The sequence below is a fragment of the Lampetra planeri genome, chromosome 6 (assembly GCF_965212315.1).
Source record: "Lampetra planeri chromosome 6, kcLamPlan1.2.h2, whole genome shotgun sequence".
Classification (NCBI taxonomy): domain Eukaryota; kingdom Metazoa; phylum Chordata; class Hyperoartia; order Petromyzontiformes; family Petromyzontidae; genus Lampetra; species Lampetra planeri.
Window position 1 is genome coordinate 13,383,660 of NC_136112.1, and position 26,850 is coordinate 13,410,509.

The following is a 26,850-nucleotide window of genomic DNA, read 5'->3' on the forward strand; positions in this document are numbered from 1 at the left end:
CTGGTCACCCCGTGGTGCCCTTATAAAACTCAACGTTTAACCTACTCACGCCGGCTTGTGCCCGCCCTTACAGTCGGGCATATTTGCGGAATACACCACGCCGCCGTTGACCCTGGCCATTGACCCAGCAACCCAACGTTCCTACCAGCTCCCTCCGCTGGAATATGTTACATATTTCTGGCAATTTGGTGAATAGTTGTTTTCATGACAAAGCACCGACCAAAAATAAGAACATCTCCCTGGTGTGAGCGATTTGGTAGCTCACAATGTTTGCATTTCCCTTTGCGAGTTGTTACCAAAACAAAACAGTCAGCATCGGCAACCCCAGCGGCCAGATATGGCCACGACTGTCCGTGTTATAGACACTGCTGAACCACGTTAGAGTAAACATTTGTGAGGCTGTGGCAGAACAATTTTCACGTTTTATTCTTTTGTATCCCCCCCCCCCCCCAAAAAAAAAGCATGCTTCAAATCGCTTTAAACTATTGTCATTGTAGTGTGTATTTAATGTGGCGCCGCACTCTGATGTTGTAAGAGGAAACATTCATTAAAAAGTCTTTTTAATTAAGTAGAACATGTTGTCTATATTTATTTAAAGTTGCGCATTTTGATGTGACGTCACATTTCTCAACCCCCGCCCGCCCTCGTCACACATCGTCACAAATGTCTGCCCCCCCCCCTAGGTGCGTGACGTCATTTATGGTCGGCCCCTTACACACAACCTGCGTGCCGCAAATGAACGATACTTCGCTGATCTCGTAAAATAACATAAACCATCACGCAAACTCCGGTCATCCTCGCAGCAGCGGCAGTGGCTTTTGGCTGAGCCATCGAACAAAGACGGTCACTGCGTCGCGAGCTTTCAGATGCGCTTCTGCGGCCGTCTGGAACGCTCTCCCTTACGATATTAGGACGCCACTGGCGCTATGGACTTTGAAATCATCAGGATTGAAAACTCACTTCTTGAGAACTGCTCGTTGTCTTTCGTTTGTTGTCCTTCCCCCGCACCTTCGATTAACACGATTGGCTACGTACGGTGCGAAAAAAGTTCCGACGTATATATGTCCACACGCGCGTTTCTGCACGCTCACGTGGGCTCATTGAGCCAGGCTATGAGCGTGCGTGGACTGTGCCCCGCGAGTCCAGCAGGAGGCGACCACACACACACACGAGGGAGATGGAGGAGCGGGTTGAGATGGAGAGCGAGCAAGTGAGCGGCTGATGCGTGTTGCGTCGAGTGGTGGGAGTTCGGGGAGAGGGACGGAGTGAGAGTGAGGGAGATGGGGTGGGGAGAGGCGTGGACGCAAGAGAGTGAGAGGGGGGAGTGTTCGTGAGCGTGTGCGTGGCGACTCAGCCTCAAGTGTGTCAACATCGCCACTGGGGAGACAAAGGTGGTCGGGCGTGGTGCTAGCCACTCTTGCGCGTGCCGTGCCGGATTTCCATAGGTGCTCGCTAACAGAACTTGCCCCGAACAGTTTGTTCCGGCTACATGGGGGGGAGCCTTTGTCTTTGTGTGTGCGCAAATACTTGACTTGTCGCAGTGGGGAGCACAGGTGAAGGGTCTGTCAGTCATCATCTCAGTCAGTCAACCCACAGTGCCTGGGTCTGCCTCGTGACATATTGCCAGTCCAGCAGGGAGCCTTCCACACTTCACGCGGAATTAAAAGTGCACCTAGCCTGGCACAAGCGACTTGGTGGAGGCTGTTTGTATGCATGTTGAGAGTGTTTGTGTGAGAGGGCTGGTGAGTTGTCAGAGGGAGGGTGAGTGTAGGTCGACTCAGCCTCAAATGAGTACCTGGTGCGCTTTGTAAACATCGCCACTGAGAGGGGGGGGGGGGTGTAGAGAGGGGGGGTAGAGAGATGTAAGGGGGTAAGGAGAGCAGAACGTGAAATATTTCATTTAAAAAAGGGGGGGGGGGGGGTTACATAAAGCAAAGCTTTAAAAAACTAAATGATGAACGAAGCGAAGTGCCGACTACACTGAGCATCTTCTGGTTCCCTCTGATCGAAAAAAATGAGAGGGGAGGTGGAGAGAGAGAGGGGGGGCGAGGGAGGAGACATGGAGGGAGGGAGGAGAGGTGAGATAGAGAGAGAGAGGCAGGAGAGGTAGGGAGAGAGGGACGGAAGAGGGAGGAGAGATTTCGAGAGAGACAGAGAGGGAGGAGAGGTGGAGAGAGTGGGGAGGGAGGAGGGGACACGGGGAGGAGAGAGAGGAGGGGAGGGGAGAAAGAGAGGCACAGTCGGTGACTCCGCGCAGCGCAGAGGTGAGTGGCATTATCGCTTCCTTTACCCCTTTGTCGAAAAAGTTTCACCTGGAGACTCGGAGTGAGACTCGGGAGAGACACACACACACACGGAGAGAGATAGAGAGAGACACGGTGAGATACATAGACGCTGCAAGAGAAACTCACGGACACAATACAGATGATTCAGAGTGGAACATCTCTGTACAACGACGGACAGAGGCAGGGACGGACGCACAATATAGGAGAGACGTAGAGATAACACACAGATACACAGACACGTAGAGATCAACACAGATACACATACACCGCCAGTGAGACTAGGACACACAGACAATGATACCCTGACAGACACGGACACGCGCGCGCACGTGTCCGTGTGTGTGCCAAGAGACACATTGTGTCTCATTGTTTGTGTGTGTACAGTGTAAATCATAGCTATATATAATTAAACTCGCACTGTGCGCTAAAGTTATTATCAAGAGATGGAGCGACCCGTGGGAGTGGTGTGTTACGCGTGTATGTGTGTGAGTGTGTGTATGTCACGGAGTGTGTGTGTATGAGATTGTGTCTGTGTGTGAGAGAGTGTGTGAGAGTGTGCGTGACTCAGCCTCAAATGAGTACCTGGTGCGGTGTGTAAACATCGCCACTGGGGAGACAAAGGCGGTCGGGCGTGGTGCTGGCCACCCACTCCCTCGTGTACCGTTCCGGCCTTTATAGGTGCTCGCTAACAGCACTTGCCCCTACAGTCTGTTACAGGCTATACGGGGGATCTTTATCTTTGTGTGTGACACGGAGTGTGTGTGTGAGAGTGTGTCTGTGTGGGAGATAGTGTGTGTGAGTGTGTGAGATAGTGTGTGTGAGTGAGTGTGTCTGTGTGTGAGAGAGTTTGTGTGTATGTCACGGTGTGTATGTCACGGAGTGTGTGTGTGTATGAGATTGTGTCTGTGTGTGTGAGAGAGAGTGTGTGTGAGTGTGTGTGAGATAGTGTGTGTGAGTGTGTGTGTCTGTGTGTGTGAGTGTTTGTGTGTGTGACACGCTGTGCCGTGCCGGCCTTAGTAGGCGCTCGCTAACAGCACTTGCCTCCAACAAGTCTGTCGAAGCTATCCGGGGGATCTTTGTCTTTACCTGTGTGAGTGGTGCTACGCTGCGAACCCGGCGAGCCGAGTTCGATTCCCGCTCACGGCCACCCACAACGATGACGATTATCTGAACCGGTTCCCGGGTCTCCTCCCCTAGATCGACTCAGCCTCAAATGAGTTTGCGGTGTGTAAACATCGCCAGCGAGGGAGACAAAGACGGTCGGGAGTGGTGCTGGCCACCCACCCAGCCCCTCCGCGTGCCACCGTGCCGGCCTTCATAGGTGCTCGCTAACAGCACTTGCCCCTACAGTCTGTTAAGGCTATACGGGGGATCTTTGTCTTTGTGTGTGAGCGTGTGTGTGTGTGACCGTGTGTGTGTGTGACCGTGTGTCTGTGTGAGAGTGTGTATGTGTGTCTGTGTGTGTCTGTGTGAGAGTCTGTGTGTGTGACCGTGTGTCTGTGAGCGAGTGTGTGTGTGTCTGTGTGAGAGTGTGTGAGAGTCTGTGTGTGTGTGTCTGTGTGTGTGTCTGTGAGCGAGTGTGTGTCTGTGAGTCTGTGTGTGTCTGTGTGAGAGTGTGTGTGTGAGTCTGTGTGAGAGTGTGTGAGAGTCTGTGTGTGTGAGAGTCTGTGTGTGTGACCGTGTGTCTGTGTGAGAGTGTGTGTGTGTGACCGTGTGTCTGTGTGAGATTCTGTGTGTGTGTGTGAGACCGTGTGTCTGTGAGAGTGTTGTTGTGGAGTGAGTTAGGCGCGAACTCGCTGCACAGAAACACGTTCAGCTCGTATCAAGAAGGGAACAGAGAATTAGAGACACAGACAATACACAACTGACACGTGCACCCACATAACGACACACAACACAACCACGCCTACACACGAAACACACATACAGACACAACTATACAGCACGTACACCCACGCGCATATAAACACACACACAACTGTACACACACACTAAAATATACGTACAATACACAAGACTAACTCGGATGTGTATACACACACAGCACACAAACGTATACAAAATTATATACACACACATATATCCAGTAAACATGGAACTTTAGGCCAACGTTAGTCCAACGATTCCAACCACATGCCAACGTTGGGCCAACGTTCGTCCAACGTTCGTCCAACGGTTCCAACCAAATGCCAACGTTGAGACAACGTTCGTCCAACGGTTCCAACCATATGCCAACGTTGGGTCATCGTTGGGTCAACGTTCGTCCAACGGTTCCAACCAAATGCCAACGTTGAGACAACGTTCGTCCAACGGTTCCAACCATATGCCAACGTTGGGTCAACGTTGGGTCAACGTTCGTCCAACGGTTCCAACCAAATGCCAACGTTGGGCCAACGTTCGTCCAACGGTTCCAACCAAGTACCAACGTTGGGCCAACGTTCGTACAACGGTTTCAACCAAATGACAACGTTGAGACAACGTTCGTTCAACGGTTCCAACCACATACCAACGTTAGGCCAACGTTCGTCCAACGGTTCCAACCACATGCCAACGTTGGCCAACGTTGAGTAGTATTGTCGTTTAATATATTGCACGCCACACGTCCAAGAGGCAGGGCTGACTTAACTGCGTAACGGCCTCTCTAGGCTGTTGGCAATCTACAATGCAGTACAACGTGTGTGTGAGTGTTCATCGTGTTCATGATTTGTGTAACTGCACAGGATAATCACGCGCACTGGCCATTGTGTCGCATGTGTGATCAGTCCAGGTCGACCTCGGTCGAAGCGAGCGAAGGCGATCGATCACATTCGTTTCTGTCCACTTGGCAATGGTGGAAATTCCACGTTACCGTGACGAGGACCGTGACGAGGACCACATAAAGAGGGACTTACACGTGTCGTGTACCGGTGTATATGAGGGCCTCCGCCACGCCTCTGCTGGCAGTGAGGGTTTTAAATGAGCATTCTTCAACCACGCTGGTTGGCGTGGGCAGATGGTGTTGCCAGTGATCCAAGCACCATCCATGCAGGCTCAACCCCTGCTTGGCATCCGAGGTCTTGCGAGAAATTTTGTCAGAGGCGATCCCCCGTTTCTCGGTTTAGCCCCGGAAAACATCGCGGAGTCTGGAGACCCATTTGTCAGGAGGTAATGTCCCCCTCCTTGGGTGGGGGGGGGCAATTTCCTCGCGTACCCGGAGAAAACCTCCACACGCCGAGGGGAATACACCGCAAACTCCGCACGTATAGTTGGGCCACTTTCGTCAACCCATATAAATATACACATAGGAGATACGTGTGTCACGCTTTGGGTTTAATAGGTGCTCGCTAACAACACTGATTCCAGCAGCCCGTGCGGCTCCAGTGGGACTCATTGTCAGTGTATCTGTGTGTACGTATACATCCGTATTCAATTACACACATATACCGAATTTGCTTTCTACTGTAGGGCTGGATTATATTTTACGCATGTAGATACTGGGCCCCGCCATAGAACCGTGGATTTGACACCGTTTGAAGACTTTCGCCAGCGGTTGTCGTTTTGTTGTGACAACAGCATCTGCTCTGCCATATGAATGTGGAACTCAACGCCGCCCAGTGTGGAGGTTTTTTTTAATAATTTATATTCGAGGATGTACTTGTTCTTCATCACATGAATGTGAACATTCCAACGGTGAGTCAGAATTTATAGTTACGTAGAGCCGGAGGAGGGGGGGGGGCGACGCTGAGGTTAGAGACTCCTCTTGACTGTTGAACAATCGATGATGAAAACTTCGAAGATAATCCCAATAGGGGCGCGTGGTGGTGCTGTTTGTGGGCACGCGGTGGCGCGGCTGATGAGCGCACAGGAACGCGAAACCCGGCGGCGCATTGAGTTCGATTCATCATTCATCATTGACGAGTGGCAAAATGTTTTTGATACACGGCCACGGAGACATCACCACCCCTCCCCCCCCCCCCAGGTTTAAGCCGGTGCGGTGTGTAAAATATTCAGCACCCGGGGAGAGACAAAGGCGGTCGGGCGTTGTTGTTGTTGCACCCCCCTCCCCCCTTCATAGGGGCTGCTCGATAACAGCATTTGGCCCAATAGCCTGGTCAAGCTATACGGGGGTATCTTTGTCTTTGTATGTACGTTTTAGTACGGTGTGTGTGTGTTTAGTTGTGTGTACGATTAGTATCGTGTGTGTGTCTGTTAGTGTGTGCATTGTTGTGTCAGCATATTCGTGTGAGTGTTTCGTGTGTACAAGTGTGTGTGTGTGTTCATCTCGTGCGTGTTTGTGGGTGTCTAAGTGTGTTAGTGTGTGAATGTCCACGTGTGTTAGTGCATGTGTGTTAAGTCAGTAAGCGTACGAATAGATATGTATGTACGTGTTAAAGTGTGTATGTGTTGATGTGTTTGTGTATGTGTGTGTTAGTGTATGTTTGTGATTGTGTAATGACGTGGGGAGCGGTGGTGTAGTGGTCAGCGCTACGCTGCGAACCTGGCGACCCAGGTTCGATTCCCGCTCACGGCCAACACCACCAGTGACGATTATCTGAACCGGTCTTGGGCCTCCTCTGGGTCGACTCAGCCTCAAATGAGTACCTGGTGCGATGTGTGTACACTTCGCCTCTAGGGAGACAAAGGCGGCCGGGCGTGGTGTTGGCCACCACCCCCTCGTGTACCGTGCCGGCCTTCATAGGTGCTCTCTAACAGCACTTGCCCCAACAGTCTGTTAAAGGTTATTTGTACGTGTATGTGTGATTGTGTAAATGTGTGTATGTACACATTTGCACGAGAATTTGTGTGTATGCGTCTATGTGTACATGTATTTTTGAGTGTGAATTGTGTGTATGTATATACGAGTATGTGTGTGAGAGTATAAGTGTGTATGCCAGTGTGTATATTTGTGAGTGTGTATCCGAGTGTGTGTGTGTGTATGTGAGTGTGAGTGAGCGTGTATGTGAGTGTGTGTATGTGTGTGTGAATATATATGTGAGTGTGTATCTGAATGTGTGTGAGAGTGTGTGTGAGAGTGTATGTGTATATGTTTATCTGAGTGTGTGTATCTGAGTACATGTGAGCGTGTTTATGAGTGTGTGAGTGTGTATCTGAGTGTATCTGAGTGTGTGTGTGTGAGAGTGTATCTGAGTGTGTGTGTGAGAGTGTATCTGGGTGTGTATGCGGGTGTGTATGTGTATCTGAGTGTGAGTGAGTGAGTGTGCGAGTGTGTGAGTGTGTGAGTGTGCGAGTGTGTGAGTGTGTGGGGGGAGTATGAGTGTGTGTGTGTATGTGTATGTGTGTATCTGTGTGTGTATGTGTATCTGTGTGTGTATGTGTGTATCTGTGTGTGTATGTACGAGTGTGTATGTATCTGAGTGTGTATGTACGAGTGTGTGTGTATGTACGAGTGTGTATGTGAGTGTGTATGTGTGTGTGTATGTATGCGAGTGTGTGTTCGCGTGATTGACACAGACCAGAGCCTCACACCTGTCGCCTGGCCCTCTCTCCCCCTTCCCAAACAAGGACAATCTTCGCAAAGTTTTTCCCCACTCTCTCTCCCCCCTCTCCTACTCCCTCTCCTCTCCTCCCCCTCCACTCCCTCTCCCGTTTCTCTGAAGCCAGAAGTTAAAACGCAATGAACCACAGAGCAAGGGGACATGTCATTGCATATAAATATATACGCCACAAGCATTGTGCACACCACGTGCACATGATGTATGGACACGCGCACGCAACCCCACTCTGTTTGGCATCGGTAAACAACCCACGGTTGTGTAAATCCACTGATGGATGAAAAAGGTTCCACCCCCCCCCGAATGTTGCTTGACCATACTTCACCACGCCGGTTGTTAGCACCGGTTTGTGGTGAGGGAGGTTAGTGGGTGGTCTTGGTGGAGTTGGTGAATCTAACCGGTTCAATTTTCATCTCGAAACTGTGGTTCATCGTCCAGTGTGCTGTTAGTGCGCTAACCACTGCGCCACCGCTCCACACACACACACTCTCTCGTTCAATTCACACACAAGAACAACACGCACATGTCATGTGCCGTGATGATGAACCCACACACGTGGATCTGCGTGCACACACGTGGAGTGGAACACACACATCGATGGATGGGATACACACCGTGTGTATGTGAATACACACGTGTGTGTGGGGAGCGGTGGTGTAGCGGTTAGCGCTACGAACCCGGCGTCCCGGGTTCGATTCACGCTCACGGTCAACATCGGTAACGATTATCGATTATCTGAACCGGTACTGGGCCTCCCCTAGGTCGACTCAGCATCAAATGAGTACCCGGTGCGGTGTGTAAACATCGCCACTGGGAAGACAAAGGCGGTCGGACGTGGTCCTGGCCACCCACCCCCTCGTGTGCCGTGCCGGCCTTTCATAGGTGCTCGCTAACAGCACTTGCCCCTACAGTATGTTAAGGCTACACGGGGGATCTTTGCCTATGTCTTTGTATAGAGCAGGAATCGAACTCGGGTTCGTTGTGCAGTGCCCTAAGCACTGCGCCACCGCTCCCCAAGTTACGTGAACATGCGCAGCTCCCCCCGCTGGGGTTAAATGACCATACTTCACCACGCTGGTCAACACGGATTGGTGACGTACTGATTGATAAGCGTTCATAAATAAACTATATACACCATGAAGTCATCCACACACATATCCATGACGACGCACACACACAGTGTATTTCCTATGCAAACACGCACGTATAACTAATACATGTGTGCACTGTATATAACACTGAACTCAGCGTGTGCATCTGCATATCAAATATTAATTTGATTCTTTGACGAAGCCCAAATGCAATTGTTTGTGATGTGTGTCCGTAACGACTCTCCATCGGTAACTCTTTCAATCCCTCCATCCCAAACCTCACTCTCTTTTTTTACGATCACAGGAAACAAAAAGATGCTCGGTGTAGTCGGAACTTTTCTTCGTTCATCATTTCGTTGTTTTTTTTTATAATGCTTTGCTTTATGTAGATGAAAGATTTCACGAAAGATTTCACGTTTTGCACTCCTAACCCCTTCCATCTCTCTCTCTACCCCCCCTCTCTCTCTACCCCCCTCTCTCTCCTTGCTGCTCTCCCTCCCACTCTCCCTGTCTCTCTCTCTTTTTCCTTATAAATCCGCATGTGTGTGTGCGTTCTGCGCGTTCCAGTCCCTAAAATAACCGCGTCCCTGCTCGCACTATCGCGCACTATCGCTGCCTCTCAACCCAAAGCGCGCGCAGTGCTGTGCGCGCCTCGTGTTTAAGTGTGTGAGTGTGCCAGTGTGTGTGTGGTGTGTGTGGTGTGTGTGTGGTGTGTGTGCCACTGTGTGTGTGCCAGTGTGTGTGCCACTGTGTGTGTAGTGTGCGTGTGTGTGTGCCACTGTGTGTGTGTGAGTGTGTGTTGTGTCAGTGTGTGTGTTGTGCCACTGTGTGAGTGTGCCAGTGTGTGTGTGTGGTGTGTGTGTGGTGTGTGTGCTGGTGCGTGTGTGGTATGTGTGTGGTGTTTGTGTGTGTGTGGTGTGTATGGTGTGAGTATGTGGTGTGTGGTGTGTGTGTGGTGTGTGTGGTGAGTGTGTGAGTGTGGTGTGAGTGGTGAGTGTGTGTGTGGTGCCAGTGTGTGCGTGGTGTGAGTGTGTGTGTGTGCCAGTGTGTGTGGGTGGTGTGTGCTAGTGTGTGTGGGTGGTGTGTGCCAGTGTGTGTGAGTGTATGCCAGTGTGTGTGCGTGTGGTGTGTGAGTGTGTGTGGTGCCAGTGTGTGAGTGTGTGTCTGGTGTGTGTGGTGTATGGTGTGTGTGTGTGGTGTGAGTGTTTGTGTAGTGTGTGTGTGGTGTCCCAGTGTGTGTGAGTGTGTGTGTGGTGTCCCAGTGTGTGTGTGTGTGGTGTGTGTGTGGTGCCAGTGTGTGTGAGTGTGTGTGCTGTTGGTGGTGTGTGTGGTGAACGTGCGTGCTGCGATTGTGTTCTTAGTGCATGTGTGTGTGCTGTGCCAGTGTGTGTGTGCAGTGCCTGTGTGTGTGTGAGCCGAGTGTGAGTCTGTGTGCGTGAATGTGTGTGTGTGCTATGCGTGAGAGTGTGGTGTGTGTGCGTGTGTGTGTGCTATGCGTGAGAGTGTGCGTGTGTGTGTGTGCGGGTGAGAGTATGTGACTGCTGGTGTGTGTAGGAGCATGTATGGGTTGTGTATCGATGAAATGAATGTTGGTCTGTGTGTGTAGTGGGGAGCCGGGCGTGGTGCCGGCCACCCACCACCTCGTGTGCCGTGCGGCCTTCATAGGTGCTCGCTAACAGCACTTGCCCCACCAGTCTGATAAAGGCTACACGGGGGATCATTGCCTTTGTGTGTACACAGTTGTGTACGTGTGTACGCACGTGCCAGTGTGTGTGTATGTGTACGTACGTGCGTTTGGTGCGTAATCAATCCTAAAAATAAGCCCAAAACGCCCCACACGAAGCGGCTTTAATCGCCGCAAAGAGCCGCTGCGTTGTTCACTTTGTGGACTGTGGGACGCATCATCGTCCAGAGAGAGAGAGAGGGAGCCGTGCCCCCCCCCCCCCGTATGTCTCCCGTTGTCATTGCTCGCTGTCCCCTGTCGCCTTAACCCTGCACGTGGAACGGTTCCCCACAAATCCCCTCTCCCCCCCCTCTCTCGCCATTCTCTCTCTCTCCCTCTCTTCCCCCCCCCCCCCGTGTCTTTTCTGTGAAGGTCGGATTTTTCTGGTCATCAATATAATCCGGTTTCGGCCGAATTAGCCCAGATTGAGAGACTAATGCACACGAACAACACACACACGCGCACGCACGCGCACAGATACACAGAGATCCCCCTTCAAGCCTGGACAGACTTTTGGGGCAAGTGCGGTTATGAAGGGCCGGCAAGACACACGAGGGCTTGGGGTGGCCAGCAACACGCCCGGCCGCCTTTGTCTCCCCGGTGGCGATGTGTACACACCGCACTAGGTACTCATTTGGGGCTGAGTCGAGCTAGGGGAGGCCCAGAACCGGTTTAAATAATCGTCACTGGTGTTGACCGTGAGCGAGAATCGAACCAGGCCACCAGGTTCGTAACACAGCTCACTGACTAAGCTCTCGAATGCTCATGCACACTCACATACATTCACTCACTCACCGTCGCATGCTCTCAAATGCACACACTCATACACACTCATGTGATGTACTGTACTCATAGACGAATATATACACTGATCGACACTGAAATACATACACTCATAGACACTGATGTAATATACTTTTCGACTCTCAAATACGCACACTCATGCATTCTCAAGTACATACATCCATGCACTCAAGTCATCCACACTGTGCCCAGTATACTCACACTCACAGATTCTATACACCAAGGCCATAATTAGAATATATGTTGGGGACACACACACCCCCCCCCCCCCCCCCAATATTCAAATATTCTCAAAATGTCCCCCCCCCCCGCCAATATATTGCTATAAAATGTATTTCTGTTTATATTATTGTGGTTATGGTTGTACTTTATTAATCCCTAATCTCTGCCATTACATACAATGACACAAGAAAAGGTAAAAAAAAAGAAAAAAACAGAGCAATGTAATACAATACACTATTAGACATTATTGTAAAAAATACATAAAAAGTCAATCCTATGTGTAAATGAATTTTTTAATATTTTAGGCAGGAAATTCGTTTTCAAATTTAGATTTTTTTTTCTGGGGGGGGACCCCCAGACCCCCAGGAAGATTTGCCCCCCCCCCCCAATGTTGACTCCATGGCTACGGCCTTGCTATACACCTGGATACGTTTGCTTGTTAATCATTAAATACACAACTCCTATACACTTCCATACACCACGATCATGTGCACACTACGACATGAACACACTTATTCACATAAAGCAAGACAAAGATCCCGGTATTGCCATGACATAATGTTGGGGCAAGTGCTGTTAGAAAGCAGTTATGAAGGCCGGCACAGCACACGAGGGGGTGGGTCCCCAGCACTACGCCCGACCGCCTTTGTCTTCCTAGTGACGATGTTTATACAACGGACCAGTTTCTCATTTCATGTTGAGTCGACCTAGGGGAGGCCCACTGGTTTTGGCCGTGAGTGGGAATCGAGCTTGTGCGGCAGGGTTCGTAGTGCAGCGCGCTAACCGCTACACTTCCAACACACATAAAACACACACACATAAAACACACACACACACATAAAACACACACACACATAAAACACACTCTAGTCGACTCTACACACACTCAAATAGACATGGTGATGGAGAAAGACATTCAACCAACTGATATGCCTTCATAAACAAGCTTATAGCTCTACATACACGAATTTATACACTCCTATATGTACACCTGCACACGACTACATATGCATATTTACAAACATCCTTACACAATCATATTCCTTCACATTCATAAACATACGCACTAATGTAAACTCGCATCATTATACAGTACCACACATAAACACACACACAGAAAACATTAAAAAACGTACATTCTGTAATAGGTCAGAGGTTAACCTCACGTGAGACCACTTTGGCAGTGGGGGAAATGCGTGTTTTAATCGATTTATATCCTCTAACCAGAAAATGGGAAGTTTAACACGTAGGCTTTCGCGAACAATATCATCCATAATAGAGTTTTTTTTGGGTTAGATCGCGTAAATATATAAATGTGTCGTTAAAACCCGCCACCACCTGACACAGCCAACAAGTAAGGGCTGTCACGTAAACAGAACGTGCCAATTCGTCGCTAGTACAGCACACCGGTGTGTTGGAGAGCCAAGCCACAACAGATACAATCTGGCTGTCGCCTGATGAAGCTGGTTGTAATTACTGGCGAAACGTCGTGTTCAGTTTGTAAATGTTGTGGCTTGGCTCTCCAATACACCGGTTAGTGCTGTACTAGTAACGAATTGGCACGTTCTGTTTACGTGACAACCCTTACGAGTTGGCTGTGTCGGGTGGTGGCGGGTTTAACGACACATTTATATTTACGCGATATAACCCAAAAAACCTCTATGATAGAAAATGGGGACCTAATCAGCTGGCATGATGATGATGATAATAATAGTACAGTACAGTGTATACATTTCTAAAGTGTCGCTTTGTGTGCAAGCGTCTACAAAAACGACCAAATGGTGACCCAGACGTGGTCTTGTTGAATGCTCGAAAGGTGAAATTGTTGGGCAACCTTCAGCTTGCGTGCGGGTGACGTTTCTTCTATGGGAGTCGCATGGAGTGGACCAACTTTTAAGATGACAGCAACAGGCATCTTGTCGCGGTGGCGAGATGTTAACTGCCTCGCCTGGTATACAGGAGGTTATGGGTTCGATCCCGACCCTGACGCCTGCTGTATAATTGGAGTTTGCATGCTCTCTCTCTCCCTGTGGTCACGTGGATTTTTCTCCGGCTCCTCCGGTTTTGCCCGCCACATTGTATACCAGGCGAGGCAGTTAACATCTCGCCACCGCGACAAGATGCCTGTTGCTGTCATCTTAAAAGTTGGTCCACTCCATGCGACCCCCATAGAAGAAACGTCACCCGCACGCAAGCTGAAGGTTGCCCAACAATTTCACCTTTCGAGCATTCAACAAGACCACGTCTGGGTCACCATTTGGTCGTTTTTGTAGACGCTTGCACACAAAGCGACACTTTAGAAATGTATACACTGTACTGTACTATTATTATCATCATCATCATGCCAGCTGATTAGGTCCCCATTTTCTATCATAGAGGTTTTTTGGGTTATATCGCGTAAATATAAATATAAATGTGTCGTTTACGCATTTTGGCTATTTTGGCTGCTATAAATTTCCACGTGCTAAGCCACTTCGCTGAGCTGCCATTTGTGGCCAGGTTGCTTTCGAAAAAAATAGCTATATAGTTCAGTGGGACTAACTTAGTAAAAAATATTAGTTTTAGTTTTAAAAAAAAGTTACTAGTGTCCTAGTGTTTTCTCGTGCCCCCCCCCCACCCACAGCACTGCACGTTGTTTGAGCGAGACCCGGACTTGCTTTTTTTTCATTCACAAACTATTTTGTGTCCATTGGAGAAAACTTCTGTTTGAAATTCCAGGACAGGTTTCTTGCTAGAAAATATATAAGACAATTGATGCGATATTTATCCGGCAAAGCCTCACTGATGGTTCCGAGGCTCTTTGTCAGGACGGTTTTGGTGCTGGCGACATTCGGCCCAATTTCTCTCTCGGGTTTTTGGTGCGGTGTTTGTTGTTGTTGCATTCTGAGAGGATACCGGAGGAGAAAATCCACACGTACCCGGGGAGGTAATTCAAGGACTTCATTGCAAGGGGGTAGCCCTTATCGGGAAAAAAGTAGTAACCAACTTGCTGTACTGCCTCCCACAGGCACCGCCTCCTTGCTGTGTAGGCAGTGTGAATGTGACGGGTCACAATGGCTTCTCCATCTCGGTGTGATCCAACGACTCCACACGTGCTCGTGTGTGCGACGGGAGTGGAAGCATAGTGGTTTAAACACAGGGCGGCAATGGCCGTGGCCATGGTTTGATTCTTGGCCAGGATGTGCAGCAACATCCCGTGGCAAGTCGCGAACTCATTTGCCAGCCCAGGGCTTCCTCAAGGTTTACTCTGCCTTGGGATAGTCACAGGGGTGGGTTGCGTATGTGTGTCTGTGTCGGCCTTCGTATGTGCTCGGTAACAGCACTTGCCCACAAAAATATATGACGGCTATACGGGAGATCTTTGTCTTGTGTGGGAGCAGTGGCGCGGTGGTTAGCACACTGGGCTACGAAGCAGTTGACCCGAGTACAATTCCCATTCATGGTAAACACCAGTGACGATTATCAGAATCGGTCTTGGGCCTCCTCTAGGTCGACTCGGTCTCAAATGAGTACCTGGTGTGGTGTGTAAATATCACTACTGGGGAGTCAAAGGCGGCCGGGCGTGGTGTTGGCCACCAACCCCCTCGTGTGCCGGTGCTGGCTTTCATCGGTGCTCGCTAACAGCACTTGCCCCCAAAAGTATGTTGAGGCTACACGGGGGATCTTTCTCGTGGTCTTTGTGCAAATCTCCATCACCACTTCAAGCCAACGCCACTGTGTCGACCTTAATAGGTGCTCGCTAACAACACTTGCCCTGACAGTCCTGTAAGGTTAAGTGCGTGTGTGTCATCTGTGTGCGCGTGTGCGTGCGTGCGTTTGTGCGAATTCGAGTGTACATTTGCACAAACACACACACACACGCCCCATGAATTATTTAAAAAGCCGCATTACATTTCTACAATTCTCTCATATAATTGCGTGCGCGCGTGTGTGTGTGTACATAAATATTTAAATGCCTAAAATGTGCGTGTTTGTGTTTGAATCTAGAATTTCTGGTTTGAGTCGTTGTTAGGGTGTGAGTTTACCTTTCGTTGTCACGGAAACGCGTTATGGAGAGCTGGGCGAGACGGCGCACGGAACACGGAGGCGGTGGGGAGACACGGATTTGCTGGTGATGAACAATAGCGTCAGCCATAGAGCAACAGCAAAAAAGAATCTTCACCTTCGTGAGTCACGCAGGGGGTTGTAATCATCGTGCAAATCGTGAAAATGTATCACCGGCGTCATCGCCACCATCGTGATTGTCATCGACAGCGCCACTTTATGTTCATATTTTTTTTTTAAAAGAGGTCTCGGTCCCACAAATGTTCAAAGGATCTTTGGGCGGTGCTGATCTCTCTGTGTCTCTGTCTGCTGCCGGTTCTGCGTTAACGGTGGAAATTTCTTCATTCCTCTGGCGAGGATCGGTCTTATCACCGGACAATCACTTTCCCACACTAAGTGTTTTTCTTGTTTATTCTATGGGGGGGGGGGGGGGGGGGGGGGGGTAATGATGATGTTGGGTATTGATGATGATTATGATTGATGATTATGATTGATGGTGTTGATTGATGATGATGTTGATTGATGAAGATTATTGAAGACTAATGATGGTGATTCATTGTGATGATTATTAATCATCATTAATCATAATCAATTATGTTGATTTATGTTTATTGATTATGATTAATGATGAGTAATGATGGTGATGATTGATGACATTATTATTCATTATTATTGATGGTGATTGATGTTTATTGATAATGATTAATGATGGTGATGACTGATGATAACATGATTATTTATGATTAATGATGGTGATTGGTGATGTTGATGGATGATTATTAATGATTAATGATGGTGAATTGATGATGTTGATGGATTGTGATTATTAATGATTAATGATGGTGATTGATGTTTATTGGTAATGATGATTAATGATGGTGGTTCATGATGATGAAGTTGATATGCAGCCTGCGACTTCACAATGTAGGGTTGCTGGATTACGTAAGTACAGCAAGTAGGCTATAACGTCAATCATAAAGAAACCGGCTAAACATCTCAAGCAGGACCCTCCTGAAAAGGAATCTTGGGAGGACTCAGTGAGGCTTTGAAGTTATTTTTTTCGTGACAAAGAGTAGAAATTAGAATTACGAATGCATCATTGTGGTATATTTCCCTGTGTCATATTGTAAAGTGTCATGTCGAATGTGAACCTATATTCCTGTACACGTCCAGTGAACGCCGAGTCTCAAGACGCTTGCTTCAGGAGGGTCGTGGATCTGTAGGCTTGGCCAAAACCTCAAACACGGGAATAGCACTCAAAAGTCCACGCCGATTCGGTCACGTAACCTACTTGTCATACTGCCACGTACGCTGGCAACCTGACAGTCCAGCAGGGTTGAGGTTCGTTGTGTGATCCGCCAACCATGACCCTCCTCCAAAGCGCTGGATCGTGATCAGACCTCACCGGGGCGGTTTTTTTTTCCACTACCACAGTCAAATCCACCGATCCTATTTCATCTTTCTCTGCCCCTCCCCTTCCTGGCCCTCAACACACCCGTGTGTGCTGCAGTGTACACACGCCTGCCTCGTCGTCGTGGTGGTGGTGGCGTGTAGCTTTTTAACCAAATTCCGCCTGTTGCACAGTTTTTTTTCAATGGTGTGGGTTCACAATGGCCAGATAAGAGTCTGAGGCTGCATTTCCTGAGAGCTTTGGGTTTGTCAAGCCCCAGGGCACCGGGGGTGTCTCTCCCCATGGCTCTCTTTGGATGGCTCCATAATGGCCCCGTCATAGACTCGAATCTGGGTTTCTCGGCATCCGCGATTAAACCGGGTTCTCAAGTGTAGCGGCGGATTGACGGGCCCGGTCACCAAATAACACTTGACAAGATCCCGTTGTGTGAATGCTGTGTGGCACACACAGGGATTGGCTTTAGAGGCGTGTGCAGGTAGACACGGGGCATTCATTCACATGATGTGGTTGAGAGAGAGTGTATGCGGCGTTTCTTCTAATTAATTTAGCAATGCAAGTACAAGACACCGCCTCTTTAACAAACAGAACCACCTCTTTAACATATAACGCACAGCCTCTGCATGAGAGTACCGTGCAACAGTGAGAGGATGCAGAACCTCGTTTGTTGAAGGGGACGCTGGGGATCCACTTGAATGCAGTATACAAACACATGACGAAGAGCGTGTGGCATCTTTAATAACACTGGTCAAGAAAAAAAAAACATTTTTTTCTGGCCTGGACTTTTTCAGCTGTTTTAGACTAATTTCAGGGTGCTGATTCCAAATCTGATCTCAGATTTGCTCTATCACATCTCATTTTTATGCTATCGGCATACCCCATTTTCATTGATTTTACCCGAAATTAACTCTGTCACTTATGATTGCAAGTTGTTGCGAGTCAGTGACTGCTTTAGTGTTAAAATATGGTGCTGTATTTTTAGGATAGTGTGTTTATAATATAATTTTATGTAGATATCCACATTTATTAAATATTTTTCTTCTGCAGTTTTTATTGAAAATGCAATATTTGATATCTCAAAAACCTGATGTGATAGAAACTGATGACAGATTTGGAATCAGCACCCCAAAATTACCTTAAAACCGTTGGAATACCTTATGCCAGAAAAAGTGTGTTGACCAGTGTAAGTGACGGAGTGTATAGGTGGGATTTTTAATGTCTCAGTAGTACAGTCCACGCAGCCTTTTGAATTGATATAAGGTTTTACAGAGCCTCTTTAATGGGTCAGAGTTCACGAGGCATCTTAATAAGCGTACAGAAGGAGCCAGCGACCTCTTTAGTCGAAAGAGCACCCTAGAACCTATTTAACGGAGAGGGTCTTTAAGACAAATTGTAATGACGGAGTGAGGACGCAGGACGTACATGGAGGGTGCATGCAGAGCCTCTGTAGTTGATTGTGTTACCCGTCTCGTTGAGCGGAGAGGAAAGAGTCCGCAGAGCTTATTTAACGAGACGAACAGTTCGTACAGGTGTGCGTTATTAGATAGCGCCAGAACACACGGAGTTTCTAACGCCACTACACACGGATTTTCTAACGCCAGTACACGCGGACTTTCTAACGCCAGTAGACACGGACTTTCTAACGCCAGCAGACACGGACTTTCTAACGCCAGTACACACAGACTTTCTAACGGCAGTACACACAGACTTTCTAACGCCAATACACACGCACTTTCTAACGCCAGTAGACACGGACTTTCTAACGCCAGTACACACGAACTTTCTAACGCCACTACACACGTACTTTCTAACGCCACTACACACGAACTTTCTAACGCCACTACACACGAACTTTCTAACGCCACTACACACGGTACATTCTAACGCCACTACACGCGGACTTTCTAACGCCACCACACGCGGACTTTCTAACGCCACTACACACGGACTTTCTAACGCCACTACACACGGACTTTCTAACGCCACTACACACGGACTTTCTAACGCCACTACACGCGGACATTCTAACGCCAATACACACGGACTTTCTAACGCCACTACACACGGACTTTCTAACGCCACTACACGCGGACATTCAAACGCCAGTAGCACGGACTTTCTAACGCCACTACACGCGGACTTTATAACGCCAGTACACACGAACTTTCTAACGCCAGTACATGCGGACTTTCTAACGCCACTACACGCGGACTTTCTAACGCCACTACACACGGACTTTCTAACGCCACTACACGCGGACTTTCTAACGCCACTACACGCGGACATTCTAACGCCAATACACACGGACTTTCTAACGCCACTACACACGGACTTTCTAACGCCACTACACGCGGACATTCTAACGCCAGTAGCACGGACTTTCTAACGCCACTACACGCGGACTTTCTAACGCCAGTACACACGAACTTTCTAACGCCAGTACATGCGGACTTTCTAACGCCACTACACGCGGACTTTCTAACGCCACTACACACGGACTTTCTAACGCCACTACACGCGGACTTTCTAACGCCACTACACACGGACTTTCTAACGCCACTACACACGGACTTTCTAACGCCACTACACACGGACTTTCTAACGCCACTACACGCAGACATTCTAACGCCAGTAGCACGGACTTTCTAACGCCACTACACGCGTACTTTCTAACGCCACTACACACGGACTTTCTAACGCCAGTACACACGAACTTTCTAACGCCACTACACGCGGACTTTCTAACGCCACTACACACGGACTTTCTAACGCCACTACACGCGGACTTTCTAACGCCACTACACACGGACTTTCTAACGCCACTACACACGGACTTTCTAACGCCACTACACACGGACTTTCTAACGCCACTACACGCGGACATTCTAACGCCAGTAGCACGGACTTTCTAACGCCACTACACGCGTACTTTCTAACGCCACTACACACGGACTTTCTAACGCCACTACACACGGACTTTCTAACGCCAGTACACACGAACTTTCTAACGCCACTACACGCGGACTTTCTAACGCCACTACACACGGACTTTCTAACGCCACTACACGCGGACTTTCTAACGCCACTACACACGGACTTTCTAACGCCACTACAAACGGACTTTCTAACGCCACTACACACGGACTTTCTAACGCCACTGCACGCGGACATTCTAACGCCAGTAGCACGGACTTTCTAACGCCACTACACGCGTACTTTCTAACGCCACTACACACGGACTTTCTAACGCCAGTACACACGAACTTTCTAACGCCACTACACACAGACTTTCTAACGCCAGTACACACGAACTTTCTAACGCCAGTACATGCGGACTTTATAACGCCAGTACACACGGACTTTTGAAGACGAAGTAAACAGATTTTTTTCCCTTCAATCGAGAGCAAACAAGGCATTTAACAAAGGATATACAAATAACAAAGAGCATAGAGCAGCGCCTCTTAGGAATAGCGTATACAAATATTATTGTGGGGTGTCGTTGTTTGTTGTTGTTGGGAACGGCGGGTGGGGGCGGTCAGACAAAGCCCAGTCTGGGGCTGAACTATTAATCGATTTCAAATCGAAATCGCAATTTGAAACAATGCGATGAGCAAATCGCAAAGACTGCGATTTTTTTTAGCGATTTGAAAAGTCCTCTTACTTTCTTATTGGAATTGGAATTTTTTTTATATAATTGCTTTATTTAACTTAACAATTGCTCTATGTTTTGATTGTTCTATTTCAATTAATTGTTTGAATTAAATTCATGTTGGAAGCAAATAATACATTTTAAGTTATCATCATGTGGTAATGCTCCATCACATGTTTTAGTAAGTATTGAACTGAAGCTTGACTTAAAAAATGTTAATCGCAAATCAAATCGCGATATCTGTCAGAAAAGTCGCAATTAGATATTTTTCCCAAATCGTTGAGCCCTGCAGTTTTGACGAGGGCGGTATTCGTTGCTACCCCCCCCACACCCCACGCTGCCCAACTCACCCACCACACTCACGGACGGGTGGTGGAGGGTCTCCCCGACACGCGGTCGCGAATTTGTGAATCGTTTTCACCTCCCCTACTCCCCCTCGCCCCCCCTACCCCCCCTACCCCCTCGCCCCCATACCCCCCTCGCCCCCCCTACCCCTCCTGCCCCCCCTCGCCCCCCCTACCCCCTTGCGCCTCCCCTACCCCCCCCCCCTCGCCCCCCTGCCTCCCCCTACCCCCCCCCCTCGCCCCCCTGCCTCCCCTACCCTTTATCGCCCCCCCTACCCCCTCCCGCCCCCCCTACCCCCCTGCCCCCCCTCGCCCCCCCTTTAAGGGGAGAGAGAAAGGACAAGGGGGGGGGTGCATTCGGCGCCCGTCATTGTTTAAAAGGCGCACACGGCGGAGTTGCCACGGCGACGGGAGAGCACCTCTGTTATTGTTGTCCCGCTCGCTGCCATTACTAATTAATGACTCCCCCCCCCACCACCGCTCCATATACATGCAACACATACAAAGATCCCCCGTATAGCCTTGACATACTGTTGGGGCAAGTGCTGTTAGCGAGCACCTATGAAGGCCGGCACGGCACACGAGGGGGTGGGTAGCCAACACCACGCCCGGTCGCTTTTTGAACGCACCGCACCAGGTACTCGTTTGAGGCTGAGTCGACCTAGGGGAGGCCCAGGACCGGTTTAGATAATCGTCACTGGGTGTTGGTGGCCGTTCCGAACCGCTCCCCACAACATGCAACATGCATGCTCTCACACACTCGTATACGTGCACTTACATCGAGTGCACGTGTGCCTTTGCATACGCGTGCGTGCATCACACGTGTGATGCATACGTGGCCTTTAATGTACGAAGTGTTGTTGGGACAAGTGCCAGTTTGCGAGCACCTATTAAGGTGCCGGCACGAGAATCGAACTTGTGTCTCGCCAGGTTTTGAGGGGAGGGAAATGAACTTCTGTCATGCCGGGTTTGTAGCGTAGTGCGCTAACCACTGCGCCACCGCTCCCCACTCATAGCCACAGACACCTGTACGCGCGTTTATTACTGGTAGGAAGCTCCTGGTTACACCAGCCCACAGGGGATTATTGTGTCCGTCGTGCAGGGATGGGCTGGGTGGGGAGGGGAGGGTGGGGAGGGCTGGGTGGGGAGGGGAGGGTGGGGAGGGGCTGGGTGGGGAGGGTGGGGAGGGACTGAGTGGGGAGGGGCTGGGTGGGGAGGGGCTGGTCACCCCGTGGTGCCCTTATAAAACGCAACGTTTAACCTACTCACGCCGGCTTGTGCCCGCCCTCACAGTCGGGCATATTTGCGGAATACACCATGCCCACGTTGACCCTGGCCATTGACCCAGCAACCCAACGTTCCTACCAGCTCCCTCCGCAGAAATGTATTCATGTTTCATGGCACAGGATTTATACACATGTACATATAGGCAGTTTGACAAAGATTGTATGGACTCGCATACTCAGTCACAGATGGTAGTATGCGCATTGTTTTATACCCACACGTGGATGTGCAAGCTCTTTGTCACGAAGGCCTCTCTTCCCACGTTGTGTTGGGACATAGAATGGTGGAGGGGGCTCTGTTTGACCATACTTCACCACGTGAATCAGTGCGGGGTTGTTGAAGCCAGGAGGAGGGAGTCGGGCCAACGTGCCTCACTTGCTCCGCGTGTGGATTTCTCAATCGATAATTCTCGGGCAGGATGCGACTGCGATCACCCAGAACAGAATCGTTGGAACACCGTAACGACCTCAATGGCCGATTCACAAATAACGCAGGAGAAGGAGGCGTTATCACAGCGACGCATTCGGCTACTCCCGGCGCAATTACCCGGCTCAACCACCCCCAGTGCAAAATGATAGCTGTTGCTCTGCATCAGCCGCAGGACGGAGGAGAATTGTGCTTCCACGTTTGTGAATTGAGAAAAATAACCGCGAATGCTTGTTTTTTTGAGAATCTGATCGTGAAAAGCAGTGTGCCTAAACGTGCCTGAAGAAGAGCACGTACGAGTGCGCTACAACCTGCTGTGACGCATGGTTCAGACAGTTTTATTTATTAGGTAAAGCCCTGTGAGCCATTCGGCTCTTGCATCGGGTGCAACCGCAACAAACAATAAGTAATATAAAAAAAATACTTTTTTTTAAACACGCTTTAATGAAATGTACCCTACTAGTAATGGCAGAACTCCACGACTCCAGGAAGTGGCCCCGAGGCTTGCCACAACGTAAGGGCACCGTGGTGATTTACAGCCAACGTCAGTTGAGCGTGGACAATTAAACCCAAGCCGAAACATAACATATAGAAAAATAATGTTTAAAAATACTTTTTATTTTCTTTTTTATGATAGAATATAGTATTGTCATCAGTATGACATAAGTATACCAAGTTTGCAGTCAATGCCACATTGGGAAGTGGGTTAAAATTGAGTTACACGATTTGAGGATACAACAACAACAACAGACATAATGAGTTAAATAAAAGCGTGTAAAAAACAAAAACATGACCAAGAAAACATCTTAAAGTGACTATGTGAAACAACGGCCCCTGAACGAAAAAAACGGATCAAAAAGTCTGAAAAAGTGCGCAAAGAGGCCACGCTTAAAGGCGTGCGCTCTTGAAATGACATTGGCAGAGAGACGTTGAGACGCATGTAAACTTCTTTCGCGCCATACGTAGCCAACCCAAGGGCAACAAACTAAACGCAAACGTCGGTTCGAAAGAATTTCATTTCCAGTCTTGATTTAAAAGTGCCTAGCTCCCAGTGGCTTCCAGATATCGGAAGGAAGAGCGTTCCAGACGGCCGCAGAATACCATCTGAAAGCGCGCGATGCGTACAGAGGAAGACGTGCATTTAGAGAGCGTATGCTGGCTAGTGCCATCATTTAAACTTGAGTATGCTAAGTGGGGCTTGTGCAGGACACGTCACGGTTAGAGGGGGGTGATAAGGTGATGGGTCAAGAACGATCTTTGTTTTTGTATGTTTTGTTTTTTGTATTCTCGTATGTCCGTCTCCCTGTGTCCTTGCCATTTTCCTTATGTATATGTCGCAGCGCCGCCCTGTCTCTCAGTGACACGCTTTGCCTGTGTGTGTCTGTCTGTCTGGTCCCGATCTCTCCATGTCTGTCTCCGTGTCTGGCTTTCCACGTGTTTCTGTCCTCCCCACTCTGTTCCTGTGTCTTTCCAGCTCTTTCTACTGCTCCCGTGTCTCTTGTTGTGTCACCTCTGTGTTGTCTCTCGTCTCTTTCCACGTTGTGTCTGCCTCTGTCTGTCTGTGCGTCTGTCTCCGCGTCTGTCTTTCCACGTGCGTATTCCGGTCCCTGTGACTATCCGTGTGTGTGTCTTTCTCTCTCACTCTTATGTCCTTTCACGTCTCTCATTGTTGTTCCTCTGCCTCTCACTGTCTCCACGTGCGAGGAGTCTGTCCGTCTGTCAGTGTCTCCGTGTGCTCAGTTCCGTTATTTGTTTTGTCCGTCCGTGATAGAAAGACATGCGCTGCCTCGCAATAAGATCGTACATGACACGTGTAACCCATGGTGCTCAACGTGCGTGTGTTATTTGAACCGGTCCTGGGCCTCGCCTAGGTCGACTCAGCCTCAAGTGAGTAGCTGGTGCGGTGTGTAAACATCACCACTGGGGAGAGAAAGGTGGTCGGGCGTGGTGCTGGCCACCCACCCCCTCGTGTGTCGTTCCGGCCTTCATAGGTGCTCGCTAACAGCACTTGCCCCAATAGTCTGTTAAGGCTATACGGGGGATCTTTGTCTTTTTGTGTATATTGAGGAGCGGTGGCGTAGCTGTGAACGTTGCACTCCGCTGTGAACCCGGCTACCCGAGTTGGATTCTCACTCGCGACCAATAACAGTGCTGAATGTCTGAACCCAGACTCTTGGCCTCCCCAAGGTCGACTCAGCCTCAAATTAGTACCTGGTGCGGTGTGTAACATATCAGTAGTGGGGAAACCAAGGTGGCCAAGGATTATTGGTTCTGCTAACACCGACCACCTCGTGTGTCCCGTGTCGGCTTTCATAGATGCTCGCTAACAGCACTTGCCCCAAAAATATGTTCAGTCCATACGGTGGGATCTTTGTCTTTTTTGTGTTAGTGTCTTTGTATGAGTGCGTTGGTGTGTATATGTGTATGTATGAGTGTACGTGTTGATGTGTGTGTGTGAGTTTATGAGCTCACGTGCGCGTTTTTCACGCTTTGACGTTTTTATCACTTTTCATGATTTTATGAGCTTTCCGTTTAATTATTTTTCGGTTTTTATTTTTTATTTTTTATTATGAAATCCTGAAAAAAAATGTGACACATTCACACATACACTCTCTCCCTCTCTCACACACACGCACACTCTCACACACTCTCTCACACACACACAGAAATGTCATCTTCACCCACATCGACCCACGGAGCAAGTGGTGTTAGCGAGCAGCTATTAAGGTCAAAAAGACACACACACACACACAGTGTGGCAAAGGCTTACGCCCAATCGTCTTTGTATCTCCAGGGCTGATTTTTGACGGGATGAAATGGATTTAAGTTCAACATTTATTTCTGATGTTGCCGCTGCTGCGTTGGCAGCGGTTACACAAGCACACAAAAAACACAAACTCAACACATACAAAATAAATATCTAACATTAGACGTTTCGGGGAATGGTCCTCCCTCATAACATCGCCCGAAACTTCGAATATATCTTCTTGCTTATTAGGGCGGTGTTTTTTTTGACGAGCGTGTGTTGCATTTAGGTTCTCGTTAAGGCTGAGTCACCCTAGGGGAGAGCAGGCTCGGTGCCTGCTTCACCAAAGGAGAGATGGGGACTGTGAGATTAGTAAACTGTGCTCGTGTGGTGGTGGTGGTGGTGATGTGCAGGCATGGACGGGATTGGAACCTGGGTCCACATGGTGTACAGTTGGTGAAGCAGTGTTCACACCACAAAACAAAGACGAAGATCCCACCCGTAGAGCCGTAACAGACTTTTGGGGCAAGTGATGTTAGCGAGCACTGGGCGTGGCCAGCACCACGCCCGGCCGCCTTTGTCTCCATAGTGGCGATGTTTACACAGTGCACCAGGTACTCGTTTAAGGCTGAGTCGACCTAGGGGAGACCCAGGATATGTTCAAACACTCGCTGTCATTGTCATTGGTTGTAAGCGGGAACCTAAATTGGATGTCTGCCGGGTTCATACTGCAATGTGCTAACCACTATGCCACTGCTCCCCACTCACACACTTCGAAACACGTGAAAACATTAACTTTTGAACAAACACCCACACGCACAATTGTGTACCCTCACACACACACACACACGGACACACTGAAACTCACACACGCGTAATGTAACACACACACTTGTGTACCATCACACACACACACGTACACTCTCAAACTCGCATACGCATAATGTAATACACACACACTCACCCCCAACCGCCTGCACAAGGTTTCATCCGATTGACACAAAATCAGCTGCATTTGCGCAATACGCAAAAAAAAAGCAGGGGGAACGTTTGTCCTCAATAAATTGCAAATTTGCTGATGGGGGCATTTCATCGTTTGGGACGCTAGCTTAGAGGATGCGATCTGTGGCATGGCACTTTTGCCAGTCCCTCCAGAAAAACGCGGAGTTTTTTGGTGATTGTTGCGGGCAAAAATCGTTGATTATGCGGCACGTTTTCTTAAAAAATGCGATGGAATATGCGGGATAGTTATGCAATTTTATGCGATTAAATTGCGGGAACTTGCAAAAATTGCGGGAACTTGCAAAAATTGCGGGAACTTGCAAAAATTGC

General features: G+C 49.0%; 1 protein-coding gene across 3 annotated transcripts in view; it reads left to right on the forward strand.

Moving 5' to 3' along the window:
- The first annotated feature begins 2,206 nt into the window (after positions 1-2,206).
- Positions 2,207-26,850, forward strand: part of CASZ1 (castor zinc finger 1) — a 134,008-nt gene continuing 109,364 nt past the window's right edge. For all 3 annotated transcript variants that reach the window (XM_078595594.1, XM_078595596.1, XM_078595595.1), the window contains exon 1: positions 2,207-2,264. The gene's annotated coding sequence lies outside the window, so the exon portion shown is untranslated. The remainder of the gene's footprint in view (positions 2,265-26,850) is intronic.